The sequence below is a fragment of the Anarhichas minor genome, unplaced genomic scaffold (genome assembly GCF_050575085.1).
Source record: "Anarhichas minor isolate MPS153535 unplaced genomic scaffold, ASM5057508v1 ptg000023l, whole genome shotgun sequence".
NCBI classification, from domain to species: Eukaryota; Metazoa; Chordata; class Actinopteri; order Perciformes; family Anarhichadidae; genus Anarhichas; species Anarhichas minor.
Window position 1 is genome coordinate 9,153,376 of NW_027466469.1, and position 21,636 is coordinate 9,175,011.

A 21,636-nucleotide genomic window follows, 5' to 3' on the forward strand; every position below is an offset into this window, starting at 1 on the left:
TTGCTTTCCAAATAAACGCAAATATAAAACGTGTATCCTCCTGAGACTCGGTAAAGCGGGAACAGTGGACTGCCTTGACCAATCACGGTTGAGCTATTTCAAATGTTTCAACTTGCAACCGTCAAGCTGCTCTTTTCACTGCTGGCTGCCAAAGAAGATGGACGTCTCAGAGGAGGACATTCCAACACTAGGGGTGAGTTGTTGGCGTTGGTTATATTACCAAAACAGTGGCCCCATATTTTAATGGAAGTGTGTGTAACGTAGTGTGTGCAGTCCAGCGGCGCCCGGTGAAACTCTTCGCCCCGTGCTGCAGCGCTCGGAGCTCCCCGCCCGCTTGCCGCCTGTGCGGCTGATGGGGGGGAGAGAGCTCCGGGCGCTGCGGTACGGAGCGAACGTCTGCACACACTGTGATGACACAGAGCTGGTTGGATATCGGTAAAGATTAATTTAAGTGAGTAACGTTAACATTATATCTCTTAAAATAGTTTGCCAACAGTCTCTAGCCATCTGGCTAACATTAGCTATCAGCTAGTTAGCTGAAGAACTGAGTTAAGCTAGTGGTTAATGTTGAATGAATGACTCTGCTAGCTGATATTGGATAGCTAACGTTAGCTAGCTTCTTTAACTGCCTGGGTAAATTATGTTCTGGCCATCATGATGAGCGTTATGTCATGTCAGTTCATGTTAGCATTTGTGAGCTAGCAAACACTCGGTTGGTCAAGCCTAGCTAGCTATCTTTGTTATATTTAATTCATTGTTCCGTCAGAAGTGGCGCGAAAGTGCGTAACTTTAACATCAGTGTGTGGGTGTTGAGGTGTAGATAGAGTGACTTAGATGCGCTTAGAGCAGACAGGTGTTAGCGATGGGGCAGAGGAAAAGTAAGTATCGTTAAGTGGTTAAGCTGTAACGTTATTAAATGTAAAGTTTGGGTTAACTGTGTTTGATTTGTTAAAGAAACTAAGTGTGCCATTAACCTACATGGAACTAATATTAGCTAGCTGTTTACAATTGGCTTGAACAGGCCAATTGGCTTGAACAGCCATATAACGGCAGGGCTTTCCCTGCCGTTATATGGCTATAGGGCGAAGGACCTTTAAGCACATGAATATAAAATATATGTGGAGAGCTTCAGGGCCCATGTCTCCCTCTCCTCTTGCATGTGCTGGCAGGCAGGAGTAGATGCTCTTATTCTGAAACTGTATTATGTTGAAATGGTGCACTGTAGTATAAGCACAATAGCTCTCATGCCATTTGAATTTTCTTTGAATTTTTATATTTAATATAATTCAGCAACGGTGTGTTTTTTTTCAAATAAAAAAGGTCCCTGTAGTGAGTTTTGATTATTTGACTAAAGATTAGGTGACCTCCCTTTCTGTGAATGCGTGATGCAGTATCTTTACCCTCTAAAAGTGGAAAACACTAGTCAATACCACAATACATTTGATTGGTACTTAACGTGTGTTTTGTTTGTTGTTTACAGGAAGGGAGACAAGAGCAGCATGAATCTGTGAAAGTCCTCGCAACCACATTACAGAATGGTAAAGAATTGAAAAGAAAAATTGTGTCCAAAGCACAAACCAACTTCTGGAAAAGACGAGCGAATTGGGATTTGTCCTTGAAAGGATTTTAAAATTTAACTCAGATTTCCAAGAGTTTACCGATGTTGATAGTAGTGTACAGATAAGTTACCTTGACAGATTCCAAGTGCCCATTTTCTACCTGTTGCAAGAGAAGTCTGTCTTACTCGGTACATTTTCATATATATTATTTGGGGTTATGTGTACATCTTGTCAAATTTAGTTTAGAAGAATCTCATGGAAATTAGTCTAAATTTCTGCTTTGTTCGGCTTTGCTCTTAGTTCTCTTTTCAGCCTACAAAGGAACCGTTTGTATAGGATGGATTGAGACCGCTCCTCGATAAGAAAGTTCCTGAAATATTTGAGGAACTCCAAACTCAGGCCATTGTTACAGAAAAAAACAGGCTGAAACTTGTCAAAGTTTGCGTCTCTGACTTGGTGGAGAGGCACGGATTGTAAGTTTTACAGTTTATAATAAGAGTGATTAAACAAATATGCTCACTTTCCACGATTGGACTTTTTAAATCATGTACAGCACATGTTTATTGTATGTATGTCTGCGAACAGGTGGATGCTGTCCATAGAAGGCCGTGTGGTAATCACATATTTACCTCCCATGCCAGATTTCACAACTGCCCTGGCCCTTGAGTATCAGGTGGAAGCAGCCACAACGTATACAAAGGTATTGTTATAAATTCTTATGTACATCACGTTTCTTTGCATTTGCATTACCTGCATTTCTCCATTAAAGTCTGCTTGTAGCATTGACCAGGTAAAAATCACCGTACTTGCATTTAGGTGGCATTTGCGGACAATACAAGAATAGGACTTCTTACAATCAGCATCTATTTGATTTTGCTGTAAAAAACGTTTGCCCAATTATTATCTAAAAAGAGTTTGATTGTTGTATGACCTTGTTGATATGCCCTGAAAAGACTGATGAGCTTGGTGGTTCTAAATATTAACTTTCATTTGTATTGGGTTCCTTGTCAGGGTAAATCCAGACTCCAGCAAATGCAGTGCCAAGGTCAAGAAAAGAATGGAAAGTGGAAGACCAGTAAAGCGCAAGACATCAGATATGAACCAACGCGTCAAATCCTTCATGAGGGACTTCACTGCATTTGACTGGCAGAATAACCAGATGGAGGTGAGGCTCTTATAATAACATGGCCTTTAAAGAGTTCCCTCTTGTGGTATTTATCCATGAAGGTTTGGTTTTATCCATGAAGGTTTGGTTTTTATTTGTCAAAGTTTTGAAATATTAGTCTCTTAGATAATGTTAAAGTTAAATCTGTTTTCAATGTGTCCTTGATACTTTAAATAATATATCCAGAACACACATTGGACAGTTTTCAATGGAACTAATTTCCACTGAAGAAATAGTCATTGTCATGTAATGGCAATTTCAAATGGGATATTTTGAACCGTGTGCAGGCATAGATGTCTGTTTTCTGCCCTTCTAGTCACAAAAAAGACCAATATGTGGCTATTAATGGTATAAACGCAATCTGGCATTCAACAAAAATAATATAAAATGGACGTAAAAATTTTACTGCTAATATATCACTTCAGATAAAAAAGGAGACGACAGGAATTTCCATCAACTAAACAGACATGACATTCCACGGGATGCTGCAAATTGCTTTCACAATAAATCCCTCTTGTTTTTCACATGCAGTCTAGTGCACATGCAGTCTAGAATTTAACAACAATATGATTTAGTAGAACAAATTACATTTAACAGATCTATTCAGGTCTGATGTTGACCAGCTGGGGTAGGATTGAAATTGCCAGTTGGTTTTCTTCCGAGTGTGGTTCTGAAAATACACAAGTTTATTCCCAAATCAAAAGATTTCAAAATTATGGCCATTCATACAGTTTTTTTTGACCATGTATTTTGTATGTAGAGACATTATACCTAGCCCAAACAAAAACAAACTATAACAACTAAATGCAAAAACTAAAACTATTCATTTCTGACAAACTGAAACTAAGCTAAAACCAGCAAATACTCTGAATGCTAACTAAAACTATGAAATTGAAAAGTCAAAACTAATATAAAATATACTTAATTTAAAAACTATTACAACCTTGCTCCACACAGAACAGAAATAATTTGTGAATAAAAGATTAGACTTTTTGTTACATATGAGCGTGGAAAAAGGAACTGTATCTGATCATTTAGACCGATTTTATGAAGTAATTTGAATAGATATTTAAAAAAAATATATATACGTATATATATACATGTATATTGTCTAATGGCATAGAATTGAATGGAGTATTGTGTAAGATTAAAAGTTTTATATTGTATCTGCTAGATTTCCCAGCATGCAACAGCAAAAACAAACAATTGAATGTAAGTAAGTACGGTAATCGTAAACATTACCACCACTAAGTGCCCATTACATATGTTAAACTCTGTCCAACAACAGTAAAATTTAAGAAATCTGTAAAATAACACTCATAAACTCTGAATTGAGTTTTATTACTATTGCACGCTGGAAGTTAATCTGTCAGAATGTGGCTTTTTCTGATGCCATATACTATTGAACTCATCTGCGCTAACTGTGTCAACAGGTTTATATGCACTGTAAATCTGCATATATACATGTAGCATATCAGTAACCAGAGCAAGCGTGGCTTACTGATTTTAGCTCTACAGATAAAAGATGATGTGGCCTCGTTTTTTTCTTCCGTGTTATTTTATCTGTGTGTGTCTGTTTGAGCGAACTTCAACTTAAAATATTTAGATAACTTAGAACTGATGAACTGGTGGCAGTGAGAGAACAGGCATGCACACAGACAAAGCAGAGTTCCTCCTCACAACAGTATGTGAGTTTTACTAAACCTCCAATTTTCGCTAAAACGCGTCACCTGCAAAATCATTGCATTCCTTTCATACACCGTGCGCACCTTAGATAAAATATTCTCAACTTTTCAGCACCAGGTGCGGAGTCGCACTGCTTGTCAATGTCACAATTGACAGAGGCAGCCAATCAAGTCAAGCCAGATGCAGGCTTTACTACTTTACCACTGACTTCCTGTTTTTATGCCAGTAGATGTGGTTGGAATGGACATTGCTCGCCTGGTAGCAAAACCTTGTTTATAATACAGTTCAGGCATCAGTTTGCTGGAAAGGGCCGACTGTAACCTCGGTGTATGTAACCCCCCCCCACGCCACAACAAAAAAATATATACACCTGTCCCCACACTGGTGACTCCACCCCATGAATGCCAGATTGCCTTCACACCACTAAAGATATATGTGGGACATTGATCTCCCACAGGTCAAATAATATTTCTTAATCCCTGCTTCATCCACTCAAATGAAGTTAATTTCTTATTTGCTATTGTTTTTGTTGTTTTTTCAGGGATCTGCTATTCATTTTGCACTGTGGAGCTGATGGACTGAATAGTGATGGACTCACTAAGAGGCAAGGAGCCACAGACTACTTTGCTCAGTGAAGTCACCTCAGTTCGTCCGTGGAACAGGGTGAGCTCTCTTTGTATGTAAAGGGGAAACAGTATTATTAAGATGTTACTATCATTGTTTTAAATGGAACTGTCACTGATGCATATGATTGGTTCAATTTCTATAAAATATACCAATTGTTAAGTATGAACTGCGCTGTATACTAATGTATATAGTACACTGTTTTTGCAGTTAGCATTAAGGTTTTCATGGAGATGTAATACTTTTTTGTGTGATATTTGTGTATTATATCTACCCAGAAGTAAATGCACAAAAGCTCTCAAAAAGAGATTTAATACTTAAAAGTTGAGAGACAGCTAGAGTTACTTTTTAAGCTGTCTACCTCAAATTCCTCCTGTAGAGTACATGTTAACTGTCACAGCACTTGGTTTATTGGCCCCTTCTTACTGTGGCAATTCCTCTACACTCTTAATGTTTAGTAAGATCGGTGGATTTCAGGGGAATGAATTAGTTTGGCACCATTTTTGCATTTGGTTTTGTGTATTCAAAGTTTTTTTTAAATGTGTTTTATGCAAGAATGTGTAATATATTTACCAAATGGTGCCTTTTCAATAACAGAACATATCTAAAATTGGCAGAAGAAAAGGCCTCATATTTTTGTGTTTTTGTTATCGCCACGGTTTCAAATGTTGCAATATTCATGTTTTTGGATATTAATATCCATCGTTTTGTGATTGTAAATGTTTAGAGATTACAGCTCTTGTCAGTTATGCACATTTCAGAAGAAGATAATTGTCATTGGGTTATCAAAAGAAAACAAAATTCCTAGTGCATTGTTTGTTGAAGCCATGGTATACTCGCAAGCACAGGAATAATGTTATCCTGTTCAACAATTAAGAATAAATTGTTAAAAATGTATCGTTTGCTGTCTCCCCACAGTTATTGTTGAAGCTTAAAAATGGGTGTATTTTAAGATAGTGATATTTTATTTTAACAGCAGAATACTGGTAATATGTAAATTACGCCATTAAGATACTGTAACTTACAAATACAACATTCTATTTTATATTTTACAGCTTAAACAGTATTACCGTAAAAAAAACGGTACTTTGATATTACTGTGTTTTATTTTACAGTTTAAACACTATAACCGTCAAAACAATTACAATACTTGGAGATTACTGTTCTTTATATTACGGTTATAACACTACTACTGTAATTAAAAATACAGTAAATACTTTAGTTACTTTGTTTGATTTCACAATATAAAACTGCTACTGTATTAAAAAATACAATACATGGTAACAATTACTGTGATTATTTTCACAGTAAGTTACTGGTCAATTGCTGCCAGTTAGTTACTGTGATTAATTTTTACAGTAAGTTACTTGTCAATTGCTGCCAGTTAGTTACTGTGATTATTTTTCACAGTTGGTTACTGTGATTCATTTTTACAGTAAGTTACTTGTCAATTGCTGCCAGTTAGTTACTGTGATTATTTTTCACAGTTGGTTACTGTGATTAATTTTTACAGTAAGTTACTTGTCAATTGCTGCCAGTTAGTTACTGTGATTATTTTTCACAGTTAGTTACTGTGATTATTTTCACAGTAAGTTACTTGTCAATTGCTGCCAGTTAGTTACTGTGATTATTTTTCACAGTTAGTTACTGTGATTATTTTCACAGTAAGTTACTTGTCAATTGCTGCCAGTTAGTTACTGTGATTATTTTTCACAGTTAGTTACTGTGATTATTTTTTACAGTAAGTTACTTGTCAATTGCTGCCAGTTAGTTACTGTGATTATTTTTCACAGTTAGTTACTGTGATTATTTTTTACAGTAAGTTACTTGTCAATTGCTGCCAGTTAGTTACTGTGTTTTTTTTTACAGTAAGTAACTTGTCAATTGCTGCCAGTTAATAACTGTGAATTTCACAGTACGTTTCTTACAGTGTGAGTAGCAGTGGTAATGGCCTTTGTGGAGATGTAGAGCTGGACATCATCGGCGTAGCAGTGAAAGTGAAGTCCATGTTGATGGATGATGTTACCAAGAGGGAGCAAGTAGAGGATGAACAGAAGAGGACCAAGCACCGAACCCTGGGGGACGCCTTGAGACAGAGGAGCAGCGGAGGAGGTGCAGTTGTTGATACTGATGAACTGGTGTCTGTTTGTGAGATATGATTTAATCCAGGAGAGAGCAGTTCCGGTGATGTTGAGGGAGGATTCGAGGCGGAAGAGAAGGATGCTGTGGTTGATGGTGTCAAAAGCTGCAGTGAGGTCGAGGAGGATGAGAATGTTGAGGTGACCAGCGTCTGAGGAGAGGAGGAGGTCGTTGGTGACTTTGAGGAGGGCTGTTTCAGTGCTGTGCTGTGAACGGAAACCGGATTGAAATGGCTCGAACCGATCGTTGGAGATGAGGTGGGCTTTGAGTTGTGTGGCGACAATGCGTTCCAGTATTTTTGACAGAAAGGGAAGATTGGAAATGGGACGGAAATTGCTCATGGTGTCAGGGTCAAGTCCAGGTTTTTTGAGGATGGGGGTGACAGCAGCCAGTTTAAGTGTGTCAGGGACTGAACCGGAGAGATGGAAAAGGCAGGGGAGGTGTCTTCATCTTCTAATAAGAGAAAGAAACACTTGTTTCAGCTCTATTCCTCTCTGTTAACCTCATTGTTGGTCAGTGTATTAACGTGTTAGGATTCTGATCATATCAGCTCTTAAATCGTTTATTTTCTGTGACTTCATTTCAGATGTGAGTGGGTTTGATCAAAAGAGTTGTGCTTTGTCTCGTAGTGGCGCTTCACATTACTGCTTTTAATTATAGTCCTGGTCTCTGAACATGTGAGACCTACTGGTTTTAAACTGTCCGTGTGAAGAATTAACCTCTAACAGTCTGTCAAAGACTCTGGTCTCTCTCAACACTCTTGTCTTTTTGGAGAACGTCATGTGGAATAACTCCTGACTCACGTTATTCTTCTACTCTTCGTTCTCTTTTCTCGTCTCTTGAGTCGGGAACCTTGTCGGAATATGTGATTGGCTGAGCAGCATCACGTGATGTGATTTACAATGCATTCAATTGGTCTGTGTGTTTACTTGCGCCACTGAACGAGTGCCCTAAAGGCTAGAAAAGCTGCGCCGGTTAAAATAAAAGCGCTCCATCAAAATGAATTGGTTTTAGGTCCAGGGTCCTATTGGTGACCTTGCTATGCTGTATTAGGCCAACTGCTTCAGTGAAATCGCATCGTATTGTAATAAATAACATGAATATTTATTGTTGCAGTTCTTTTACGTTCCCTAATGTCAGTTACCAACTAATTTGAATACAGTGATATTCATATTATTTAATATAGATGGCCAGTTCAGCACGTCATCATGTGTTTTCATGAGCTTTTGATATAGTATAAAAGAGGTTAAATGTTCTTAAACATTTATACTAACTGTATCTAAGTGGTGTTCTTTGATGAAACAGTTGAAGAAAATGATTAAAACATGCATGGGACAGTTACCAAGGTAAAAGTATGTAGATTTAATCTAAATAAATAATATTTACCCCCTCCCTCGCAGATGTCGTCCTCCGTCGGCTGCTGCACCCACCAAGGCCAGGTTCCCAGCCTTTTCGTGGGAAGAGGGTTAAGATTATATGCAGGTTTAGTGATACAAGTTATAACTAAGAACGGTATGATAAATTTCTCCAACACGGAATTTTCAAACTTAGAGTGCATTGATTATAGAGCAGATGGAGCTGAATATGTGTGTCAAATTTCACGTTAATCGGACATGTTGGGTGATGGCCGTGGCCTGTGAAACTGTAGGGGGCGCTGTGAGCCATTTTGTCATACATGAGCATGCAACTCATAAAATCTCAAATTTGCACGCAGTCCTGATACGCCTGCCAAATTTGGGGAGTTTTTGATTATGATAAAGCCCTGAAAGATTTTAGATTTTAGAGGCAACGGAATAATAATAATAATTCTTTGAATTACAATAGGGCCTTCGCCCGACTACATCGGTGCTCGGGCCCTAATAATAATAATGTTGGGATCTGACTCTGGTCTCCTGGCTGGCTAAGACCCTCACATGTGTTTTTCAAACAAAGAAGCACCCATGTTCCTTCCTTTCAACAAAGGCCTGATCTGGGGTCTGATAGAAGCTCCAAGAAGAATGACCACACCTCCCAGCTCCAGCCAGAACTTGGGGGGGGGGGCCCTCATTGGCCAAGAAGGGACCCCCCACTGGTTGTGCTACCTGGTTTATAAGCCAGCGCGAAGCTCAATTCTTCCTCTTCCGTCCGGACATCGCGCTGGTGCAAGAAGATCCACAAGGAAGCGCTTGCCTCATAAAATCCTATCAGGTCACATGTTACATTCGCTGGTCGAACAACAGAGTGTGTTTTATATTTTGTTTTTGGATCCTGTAGTGCGAGAACGGATAACTTCTACGACCGTTCTCCCACCTTTAGTGTACACATTGCCGGCAAACGGACGAGCCATTCCCGTTTCCTCTCAGCCGAAGTTTGCCCTCCTCTCCGCAGCGAGTGAGGTCGATTCTGCGCCACGCTTGAAGCAGCGCCATCGAGTGTTTCCCACCACTGGAAACCAATCTGATCGAAAAGAAGCTTCTCACAGTAAGAGTATCTTGGTATCTGGGCTTAGTTTAGCTTAGTTTATTTAATTGTTATTCCTTTATCTTGTTTTGTTAAGTTACTGTAGCGTTTAGAACGTATTAGTGCAAGCATCGCGGACCGGTCCGTGTACGTTTTAGTCATCTGTTTTACCGTTAATTCGGTAAGGCGTGCTGTATATGAGAGAATCAATGGAACACATTAATATACAGTTGGAAGATCTCTCCCTACCTATTAGGAATTAATAGACCTTATTCACATATGAATACAATGCGCTTCATTATTTAAAACACTGCTAGTAGTCTGTACATCCCTCTATGGAGCGGTACCACCAGTGGTGTGGAGGTTCCCACTCTCTACTAATTCACTGATGTGTGACACATGTAACCTAGTAAATCCCATCACTTTATTTCTGACACATTTTAACTTGAACAGCAGACGATGCTGGGGAAGACAAAAGGAACGTGGTGTCATTTTTCTATAGCCCTTACACTGAGCAATCAACATTTACTTCACAATGACAAGTTAAAGCAAAAAAGTTCAGCATTGTTTTCCTTTCCCAAAATCACAGACATGTTCTATACCTATTCAACAGGTGTGAACTGAGTTTTTTGTGCTGTCGCAATGACTTGTTATAACTATTAGTGATATTGGGATCTTAAAACATTTTCTGTAATACAAAACTACATGTGGCTGGTTACATTGACTTACCATATACTTCAGAATGAGATGCCCATCATCTTCCTCAAGTTGGATGCCTAGATGGCCGCCCTTGAAAGCACTTGTCGCCTGTATAAAAGGATTACAGTTGTTGAAATATCCCTCAAAACATCAATAATTACAAAAAATGTTTAGAATATATATAGGACCTATGGTGACCTTAAAATATACACTGACTTCATTATACATTCTCTTAATGGAATAATTCATTATCTTAGTTCTGCTTACATGACCCTACTACCTTTACTTATAGTTATTCTCATAAAGCACAACCTGGTGATTACCTTCACTTTACTGAAGCCTGCTTCTGGTGAACTCAGACTTAAGACTTGCACAAAGTGAGCTGCTGTTGCTCTGTAATGACTCAGCGTCATTGTGTTGACTGAACGGCAGCTTGCTGCTGCAATACAACGTTAACGTTAGGGTGTCACGCCGTTCAGTTTACATTATGAGGGACGGTAACATTAACCCCTTGCTGTTTATTAAGTGCATCTTCAACACCATTTACTAACGTGATTTCAGTTAGCTTTGTCTAATTCTACCACACTAAAAATATTTGAAAGCACACTTGCAACCAGTCAGGAATATACAGTTGGCAATCAGCATGGCCACTCATTCAATAGTCCATTAACATTTGCATGTTTGTGAAGTCCACACGCTACTAAAACAGTCTAAAAGCTACTCAAATTGAATTCACCTAGCATTACACTTGAGAGCAATATCATGTTAGCTTAATGTTAACATACATATCACCTTCACATTATGTTACTACACAACTAAGCTAGCTGTTGTGACGTTAGATAAAGTAGCAACTAAGCTAACGTTAGCTGTTGTGGCGTTAGCTAAAGTAGCAAACACACAATTGATAGTCAGCTAAATGATTTTTTCGATCAAACACTGTTTTAAAGTGTAAAGAAAACTCTGTTTTAGAACAAATACAACACACATATGGTTATAAATTGCTTACTTACCGAAAACTGAGACCTGTGGACAGACAGCAGTGCACGAACTGTATTGCATCAAACATCAATGCACCGATTAATCGAAAACTTAATTATTGCTGTGTACATAGATAAATGAATATTAAACAGCATGTAGTCAACTACTGATGCTAACGCACTCCCATCGGCCCAGATTAATTAATTAATTAATGTATTAATTTCTTGCATACGGTCATTATATCGTCTTCACTTTTATTTTGAAATATTCTTCTTTCCGGGTTACCTGTTGTGCTCTGCGTCTCGTTTTAAAGGAAAAAACAAAAAAGGGATTTGCAAAAACGAAATACGGCTCGTTATTTGACTTTGGTTTTTCCGTTTTTGGTTTGAAACGAAAAACGAGAATACCACGGTATTTCCATATTTTGGTTTTTCCGAATTAACGGTAAAACAGATGACTAAAACGTACACGGACCTTATTTGACTTTGGTTCTTGGTTTTTCCGTTTTTGAATTCAGAACCAAAAACGGAAATACGACCGCCCATTTCCGTTTTCCCGTTCTTGGTTTGAAACGAAAAACGAGAATACCATGGTATTTCCGTATATTGGTTTTTCCGAATTAACGGTAAAACGGATGACTAAAACGTACACGGACCCGGTCCACGGAGTCCCGTTATATTGTGTATTTCCTGCTGTAACTGTTTTTGCATTAGATCCGTCACTGCTAGTGGATGTGGAGTTTGTGATTTTATTACTTTAAAAACTAAAACCACGGTGGCCGACCCTCGTTTCGCCGACCGAGTTTCGGGGTGATAAGAAAGCAATACTCGTATCTCACCGCAGTGATAAAGATCTGTTTTGTTTTGGGGATTATTTTTATTTTGTTTCGGTTTTATTCTCTCTTCTTTAAATCGGCTCTGTGAGTGAGATTGAGAACCGTAGCTATCACCGTATAAGCGTGACTGGTCGGTTCAGAACCCGACCGCAGAATTTTGCTTGATAGATCAGCTGTTCTCACATCTCACTGCGGCACCGAGTACCGCGCTCAGAGCTCGGTTTTCTTCCTCTCCCTCTCTCTCTTCCTACTAACCCGCACACACACAGTTAGATTCACTGATTTTGGTTGACCATCTCAGACACTAAGGTTAAGTAATCTATTGTCCCAACCCACATTGTGCGTCGTCCCACTTACACACGTAGCCACCTCTCAGCCATTTTGTCGTAGTCTCTAGACTCCGCCATCTTTGCTTGTAGGCCCACACGCCCTGCTTGAGATTACCCCCACCACTGTCTGAGTAGTTCCCCCCCTCTTCCACACATATACATATACACACACACATATGTATACATATCCTCACCCCACTTTATTCATTTGACTTTAGGTATTAGACATATAATTGTATGATAGTGTTTGTTGATTTTGATATTATTTGATTTGATCATTTATTATTTGGATTTAATAAACTCTGTTATATTTTAAAGAGCAGTCTTCTGTGATTACTTGTGCATATGTGTGTAATAATAACTGGATGTAGTGGCCTGTGCTCGAACTTAAACCTTCACTCTCACTCCAAACGTGTAATAGTATTCAGACTGTTGACATTGTGAGTGAACGCTAATTATGAGACTTAGTTTATAGTTTGGTTATTGGTCCCTGTCCGTTCTTATTAGTAATTACTAATTAACTTATTGATGTTAATAATGCCATTGATGTTGATAGTTTAGTTTCATACTTGCTGATAACCAAACACGCTCCTTTACGTTCCCAACAATAATAATAAACTTTAGAATAACAATAGGTCCTCCGCTCTGACTACGTCGGTGCTCGGCCCGTAATAATAATAATAAACATTTGAAGAACAATAGGTCCTACGCTCCGACTACGTCGGTGCTCGGGCCCTAATTAGCTTGTAGACATCCTCAAGCATGGGATGTTTGGGATCATTTGGAATAAGTCCAGTGGAGTTAAATCAGCTTTTTACATGGGGAAACACATAAAGTAGCCGCCCGCTACAGCTAAGCCAATCCGTCAAGCGTAAAGCTTTTCATAACTTTTAATCACAACGGTCTTCAGATTGTACTGACCAAATTTGAACTGGATCTGATGAAGTCCCTAGGAGGAGTTCGTTAAAGTATAGCGACTAGAAAAAGGCAAAAATCTATGAAGAAATTACACAAAAATTTAAATGGCCGACTCCTGGTACGGTTTAGAGCAGTGATTCTCAACTGGTTTTCAGTGGTCGCGGGCCTTTGCCTGACCAAAAAAAAAATAAATGTGATTTTATTCTGAAGGGCATTTTTTATACAGCGGAATTATTCCAGCATTTAGGTACTTGTTCAGCGGTGCAGGAAAAACACTGACCAGTGCGTTGTGAATCACATCAGGTGATGCAGCTCAGCCAATCAAATATGGGCATTCTGACAAGTTTCCTGACTCAGTGAGATGTACACACACCGTGACACATGGGGCTGAGACGAGGAAATAGAAAGAAGAGCAGGACTATTGAAGTTGTGAAAGTCAAATCATAGAATGATCTCCAAAAGAGAGAATGACCAGAGAGACCAGAGACATTAGACTCTGACTGGACAGACTCATATAGCTGAATTCTTCCAACACTAATTTCTCTTGTTAGTAGATGAGAAAAATATAATATTGTGGCTTTTTCACTTCACACTGAATGAACTGAATTCAAAGCTGCAGGGCAATTCAATGAAAATAATTTTTCAGAAATGAATTGTTACATAATTTATTCTTTAATCCAGCCGTTATTTTACTTGAAATGAGAAGAACATTTATTTATGTATTTCTATGTATTATTTATAATCCATCCAGTTAAATTTGAAACATTTGAATAATATTTGTTAAAATATAATTGATGTGTACTTTCTTTATTTGATTTGACAGTTGTTTACTACACAGAGATGTTACTACTACTAGACTTCTTGAATATAGATATAGCCAAATTATATATATATATATATATATATATATATATATATATATATATATATATATATATATATATATATATATATATATATATATATATATATATATATTAGTGCTGGGCAAGTTAACGCGTTAATTTGGTAACAATATGGTTGGTAACAATATGGTTAATTAGTTATTACCTCTTTTTTTAAAACAGGTGGACAGGAGAGGGAACAGCCCGTAAAGCGGTTTTCCAACAAGTGATTGAGTTGAAAAAGATCGACAAATAATCCCAAGATGTCCACGAAGAGAAAAATTGATGCAGAGGGAAGAAGATGTAATTTAAGACGGGAAAGCGAATACATGTCTGTGCTTCAAGGAGAAAAACGGGTCTGTCTTCTGTGTTATGATGCGTGTCGGTGATGAAGGATACTATTCATGTCGGCATTTTGACACCAAACACGCAGCTAAATTTAGCCTCCAAGAAAAGCTCCGACGGAAGCTCCGACCAGATACAGATTTTTACAAATGTCAGTTTGTGAAGAAACACCATCGCAGACCGAGTTCAGGAACTAGCAGCAATCTAACAACACAGCTAGCTAAGAGACGAGATACATCATCTATCAATGTTTGTAAGAGGCTCAAGGCAGACCTGACTGTCAGTGAGGAGCTCTTGGATGTAGCTGCCATGCACGGGACGACGGCAGGGAGGGACATTAGTGATGCAGAGAGGTGACAAAAATAGCTTTGAACAAAGTTAATGTAATAACTTTGTTATTTTCTTTAAAAGTTTGATCTTTGATAGAGTAATGTGGGTTTCTTAACCCTAAATTAAAATGATTTATGTTATAATAACAGAAATGTGCTTAAATATATTTTTACATTTATATAACTGCATGTACAATATTTTTACACTTGAATAAACAATAATCAAATGCAGAGACAGTTATTTAACAATATGTTAGGAGTAGTTACAGTTATACAGTCTTACAGTTACAACCGGCCCTTTGAGGGAAACCATGATGCTGATGTGGCCCAGAGTGAAAATGAGTTTGACACCCCTGCCGTAGAGAAAAGGCGACTTCCGCTTCTGGTCGAGGGGGGGGGGGGGCAGAAATAAAGAGAGAAGCTGCACCAGCTGTTGCTCTCCCTGGAGACTACTGGACATCGCTGCGGTAAAGTCAGCAGGCACTCAGATCTCCGTGGTCAACTCAGCAGACACTTGCACTTTAGTGCACCTATATGCTGAAATTCACGGTAAACGCATTTAAACGGCACAGATCGGGAGCGAGTGAAGGACTTTGAAGGTTAGCGGAAAGATTAACGTGAGACAACATCTGGTTTCTTCAGACGAACATCCGGTTTTCAGAATAAGATGCCAACAAAGTATGAATTATATTCACATTAAGTATAAAACATACTACCTGCATCTCGTGAACCAAATGTTATTGCACTTTTGTTCATATAGCAGTACTTTTAAAATAAAAGTGCGCAATAGGCTACTTTTGAATTCATTATTGAACTTTGCCATAACAATGCGATTAATCGCAAAAAATCTATGCGATTAATCGCGATTAAATATTTTAATAGTTGCCCAGCACTAATATATATATATATATATAAAATTTGGGTCGTGGGTCACGGCTTGTCATTAAGGGGTGATGGTGGGTCCCGCAGCCAAGACCAGTTGAGAACCACTGGTTTAGAGCATGGTCCCCAGAGACTTCTTTTTAAGTCTCTATGGGATACATGTGCCTACCAAGTTTCATACATGTAGGTAAAACGTTGGGCTGGGGCTGCTCTTTTGAAATATTGTAGGGGGCACTATGGAGGAAATTTACAACAGCCAAGCCAATAACCCATATAAAATATGTCTTCCCATCACTTCATGTATAAAGTTCCATGACTTTTTGAGCATCCCAAGCCACTGAACCATCAGCCTACTTTTTCATGGCGAATGATGCATTGCCATGGCAACAGCGTTCAATGAAAAGTCACAATATTCATGTTGATACATCATCAATGTGTCAAAGTTGTCCTTACCAAATTTGAAATTGATCTTGTCAACTTGCTAGGAGTAATAAATGTAAGTATAAAATATGAAATTTCCTTTTGCCAGTAGGTGGCGCAATGACTATGAACATTTTAGCATGAAAGCTTGAAGTAGCATCATGCATAAGAAGTTTTGTGCAGATTGGATAATGTACCTTGGAGTTATAACTTTCTTTTTCATGCCGAATGAGGTAAAATGGCCGCCCCGCCACATTAAGGTTCTTAAATGAAAAGTCACGAATTTTATATATTTTCCTCACAAAGGTCTTAAGAGCATCCTGACCAAATTTGAAGTCGATCGCATAAATTCTGTAGGAGTTCGTTAAAGTGCAATGGCTGAAAAATGCAAAAAGTGACAAAATAGCAAAAAATCGCAGGTTTTCTGTAGCACCCCCTAGTGGTTGAATACAAAGAAAATATCAGGGTATGTTGCAGGATGCGACGTGCACATGTGCTGCAAATTTGGTGATTGTAGGACAAATGGTTGAGAAGTTATGTCTATTAATATATAAGCCACGCCCCTAAGATGTTTATTGGTCCATATCTTGTCAACGCAAAGAGATATCAACCAGTTTTTGATACATTTCGATGAGCGAGATCCAATAATGATCCACAGCAAATCTGGTATCAATCGAACCAAGCGTGTAGAAGGAGTTTGGAAAAATGTGTTTTTCACAAAACTCAAAATGGCGGAAAATTTCGTTAGGCAGAGTTTATGGGTCTGAGAGGCTTTTTTGTAGAGCTAGCGGAGGTGGACATGTGTGTCGAAGTTCAAGTAAATTGGATATACTTGCCATGGGGCTTTGCCGGTCCAACTTCTAGGGGGGCGCTAGAGAGCCATTTCTTTACACACAAATATGCAACCTATATCAGATGGCCTGACAAGTGTACAAAATTTGGTGAGTTTTCGAGTATTACATTACATTACAGTCATTTAGCAGACGCTTTTATCCAAAGCGACTTACAATTCAGATTCTATCACATTTCTACACCGTAGGCACAGCTACGGGAGAAATTTTGGGGTTAAGTGTCTTGCTCAAGGACACATCGACATGCGACTAGCAGAGCCAGAGCCGGGGTTTGAACCGCCGACCCTCTGATTGAAAGACGGCCCTGCTATCCCCTTAGCCACAGTCACCCCACTATGGCAAGCACCCTAAATATGCGCCTGATATACTATGTGTATTTGAATTTCAATAGGGCCTTCGCGGCCCGCCGTTGTCGGTGCTCGGGCCCTAATAAATAAAATAATGCACCAACACTTTTGCTGCATCCATCTGTAACCATGACACTGACCAGATGTTTCCAGTTGCTGTTCAATGAAGGTTGCCACCTCAGCCACATTGGTTTTATTCTTTCTACGCCAGGCGTGAGTGATGTTGTGAAATTTCTGGGAAAACATTTGAAGGTTTGCCGGTCACTACTGGTTGAACCAAATTCCAAAAGGCAATACTGAATGGGATTATACGAAAAATGTGTTCGCCGTCTGCCCACACCTACTGTTTCATCTTTCTCCTGATGACAACATCCGGTGTACGAGCCATACAAACTCAGGCCAATGCAACAATAGTGCCAACTGTGTTTTAATAAATGTATCATCTCTATGTCATCTTATTATAAAACACAAAAAGCAGCACATTCACTGTAATTAGGGATACTTTTCCATACACTGCTGCTGCTTTTGAAAAAAATCGGTGTCAAAAAGATACGATTTACATCCACTTGTAAATTTGACAATTATTTGATTCATTTATTCATAGAATTTCAGTAATAAAATTTGTTTTGTTTTTCCAAAACACTTAACAGCTTAAGCATTTGTCAGCTGTACCCCATGCCTTTTCCCCTTCAACTCTAGACATAATTACACTTACACAGCAATAAGTTCTGTAGTACAGCTGTAAATTGCAACAAATTGTAAAAAACAAATCCAAAAACTTACTTGAAGCAACGAGTGCCTTAGTAATGAAGCCAGATTTTTTGTCTATACGTTGTAAGCGTGTATACCACACTACACTACTTGTGGCAAGAGGAGCTTGTGTACTCTTAATTGTGAAATCTGTTTTTACTGCAGCTGTAAATTTTGGGTGGGGACATAAAATCCAGGTGGATATCAGTTCAAACGGATATGCTCTTGTTTTTTAATGCAGGTAGAACTCAGGGAAAAAAGTATGAATTAAAGCTGCAAGCAGCAATGATTGGGCCCTTACACTGTGTGCATGTCGAGTATGTAGCGTCGGAAATAATGTATTGCAAATATTCCACCACTTCCTGTATCCAGTAAGTGACGCAAGACAATCGCACAAACAGCATTGTGTTGGTCTGTATCAAGTGTAGACCATATCATACAAATGTCATGTAAATCGAATGCTGTTAGACACACAACGCTAACTTCCTGTTGCGAGTAGATGGCGCTATGACTTTGTGTGGAAATTGGCTTGTTGACATCCTCAGGACATGATTGTTATCAAGCATGGCAAGTTTGGGACAGATTTGAGCAAGTCCAGTGGAGTATAACCAGGTTATTTTTTAATGGCGAATGACGTGAAATGGCCAACATGCCACAGCTATGCCATCCCATCAAACATAAAGCATTTAATAACCCCTCAAAATCACCTTTGTTTTTCATGATGAAGAATGCGTAGCCACGGCCATGACGTTCAACGAACGGTCAAAAGCTTAGTTGGCTGGCTTTATGAACATCTTACATTTGTGTGGAACAAATTTGAGGTGGATCTGATTTACCTACCATGTGTGGCAAGCCAAAGTAAAGCGACTGTAACTTCCTGTTACCAGTAGGTGGCACTATGCCGTTGATTTCAAATTGGCCTGCAGATGTCTTCAGACCTGGAGTCTCATCAAACATGTGAAATCTGGTAAAGATCTGATGATATGGAGCCGAGTTACATCAGTTTATTCTTTCATGGCGAAGGATTGAAATTCGCCGAGCCGCCACGTCGCCGCCCTTCAGCGAATTCTTACAATCTTCACAATGAAGCATTAACGTCTTAAGGCTTTTCTGACAAAAATTTTGATGGGTCTGATTATTTTGTGAGGAGGATGTAATAGTATACAACTTTTAACTTCATGTTACCACTATGTGGCGCTATGAGTCAAAATTGTCATTTAAATGTTGGGATTGAAGTTGGGAATATTATGGAACATGAGACATTTGGAGTAGATTAGACAATGTACGGCAGAGTTACAACCACTTATTGTTTCATGGTGAATGGTGTTTTTTTGCCGCCACGCCACGGATACATAGTTCCATACCTTTTTGATTTTTGGATATCTTTTCACTGCAAAGGTCTCAAGATCATACTGACCGGATTTGTCAATCGGGTTAAATCTCTAGGAGTTCGTTAAAGTACAGCTTCTTGAAACGGTAGAAAAAAGTCATAAAATACTTCCTGTCAGGTTTAGGGCATATCTTTTTTTACATCCCATCATGTTACATATGATACATATGTTACATACTAATTTTCATGCCGCTGACTGAAACGCAATGTTGGGGCTATTCAAAAAGGAGAACTTATAATAATAACAACAACAACAACAATAATAATAATAATAATAATAATAATAAAACGTTAGAAGAACAATACGCTCCGTCTTCGTCGGTGCTCGGGCCCTAATAATAAACATTAGAAGAACAACAGGTCCTCCGCAACTGAAACATGCATGTATAAAATGCACCCATAATCCCAGACTGATACGTTGGCTTCTTCAATGCAGAGAAAAATATGCTTTAATACCATCAAAGAAACCAATATTTTTCCTTGAAATGCTCACCTCAACCAAGATACCTGTACTCCGTGACTCTTTATATGTTTGTGACGTTCTTTGTAGAGATGATGATATTGTCATTGTCACTATTTTTGGCTCTGGATAGCTGAGCCGACAATAAAGTCTCAGAATTTGAATCCACCATTAACGAATAATCAAAATCAGTACTTAAATCAGGCAACAATTACTGTTGAAAAGAAGTGGAAAATTAAGTGAAAATGTTATAGTGTATTTATTACTGCACTGTGTCTAGTCTGTGTACTTGTAATGTAGTTATGGGCTCAAACATGCTACAATTGTTGAAAAGCAAAGTAAAAGCAATCACTGTAAGGAAAATCTGAGAGCCCTGACCTCAACCCCATTCCAACACCTTTGTGATTAACTAGAGTGCAGCTAGACCATATCACCCAACATCACATTATTGTTGGACTTGTGCTTTGGTGGCTTAATGGAAGCAAATCCCTGCAGCCAGATTCCAAAATCCTGTGGCCATCTCAGAGATTAAGTGGCTGTAATATTCGATTGTCCACATACATTTGGTCAGGAAGTGTACCAGCTGATTGATTTTACCCATATCTTATCAGAACATTGTTTATGTATGGTAGCAGTAGAACGTGTAGTAGGGGTGTTAGGCAGCTGAGCACTAACCACTAGGGACCAGTAGTGAGCCACAAGTTTCAGAGATTTACTGCAGTACAGAAACCTGAAGCCCTCTCTCTGCAACATGATACCTGAACAGCCCTGCTAAAGGGTGTATACTGTCTTTCTCACTGTAAGGATACAATTATCATCAACATTCCGCTTGTTCACCTTTGCCCTGAGTTTTGTGTCTGTGTTTTTCTATTTAGTCTCCCCTCAGGGTTCATCTGAGCATGTAGTGTAGAAACATTCCATAATCCTAAAGATGAGCAGGTGCTGTATATAAATATATAAGTTGTGACCTTCAACACAAGTCATTTTAAAACTCGTTTTTAAAATCCTGTAACGCATTTCAAACGTATGTAATAACGCAAAGCAAAAGCTAACCCAGTCTATTAATATAATAGAACCCCAACTGATGATGAGAAAGAGAGAGAAACACTTTGAGAGAATAGCAGAGCAGGTTTGTTTTGTTGATCAAGTTCTCAGGAACAGGGAGGAGGGTTGGAGGTGTGGCTAGCTGCAGGTGGAATTCCCCTGAACTCACCTGCGTCCATCCCCCACTCCTTTACAGGAGTATAAAGCTCCACAGGTGGTTTATTCAGCAACAGGTGCATCTCTGCCTCAGAGACAAAGGTTACAAAGAGAACATGCAGAGGAGAGCACTGATACTTGAACAGTGGAAATCATCAAATACAAGAACTGCGGATTGTCTTAAGAGCAAAGTTCCTCTGCATCATACTGTGGCTCGTGCTGTCATCAGGTAAAAGACATTAGTTAACTATTTATTGGAAATGTTACAGTGGTCCTAATGTTACAGAATTTGATCGTTACAAAACTAGACGACAACAAACAAATTGTGTTCATTATATATACATTCTCTTTGAATTGAAAGCAGATCTTGGCGTGTAAACTTAACTTCTATGTTTCTTAGTGTCTCC

The 21,636-nt window shown here is 38.7% G+C and overlaps 1 long non-coding RNA gene across 1 annotated transcript; it reads left to right on the forward strand.

Moving 5' to 3' along the window:
* Positions 1–1,864: 1,864 nt before the first annotated feature.
* LOC142955228 (uncharacterized) lies at positions 1,865–5,091 on the forward strand. Its single transcript, XR_012955823.1, has 3 exons — positions 1,865–2,259; positions 2,571–2,724; positions 4,952–5,091. It is a non-coding gene; the product is annotated as an uncharacterized LOC142955228 (long non-coding RNA).
* The last annotated feature ends 16,545 nt before the right edge of the window (positions 5,092–21,636 follow it).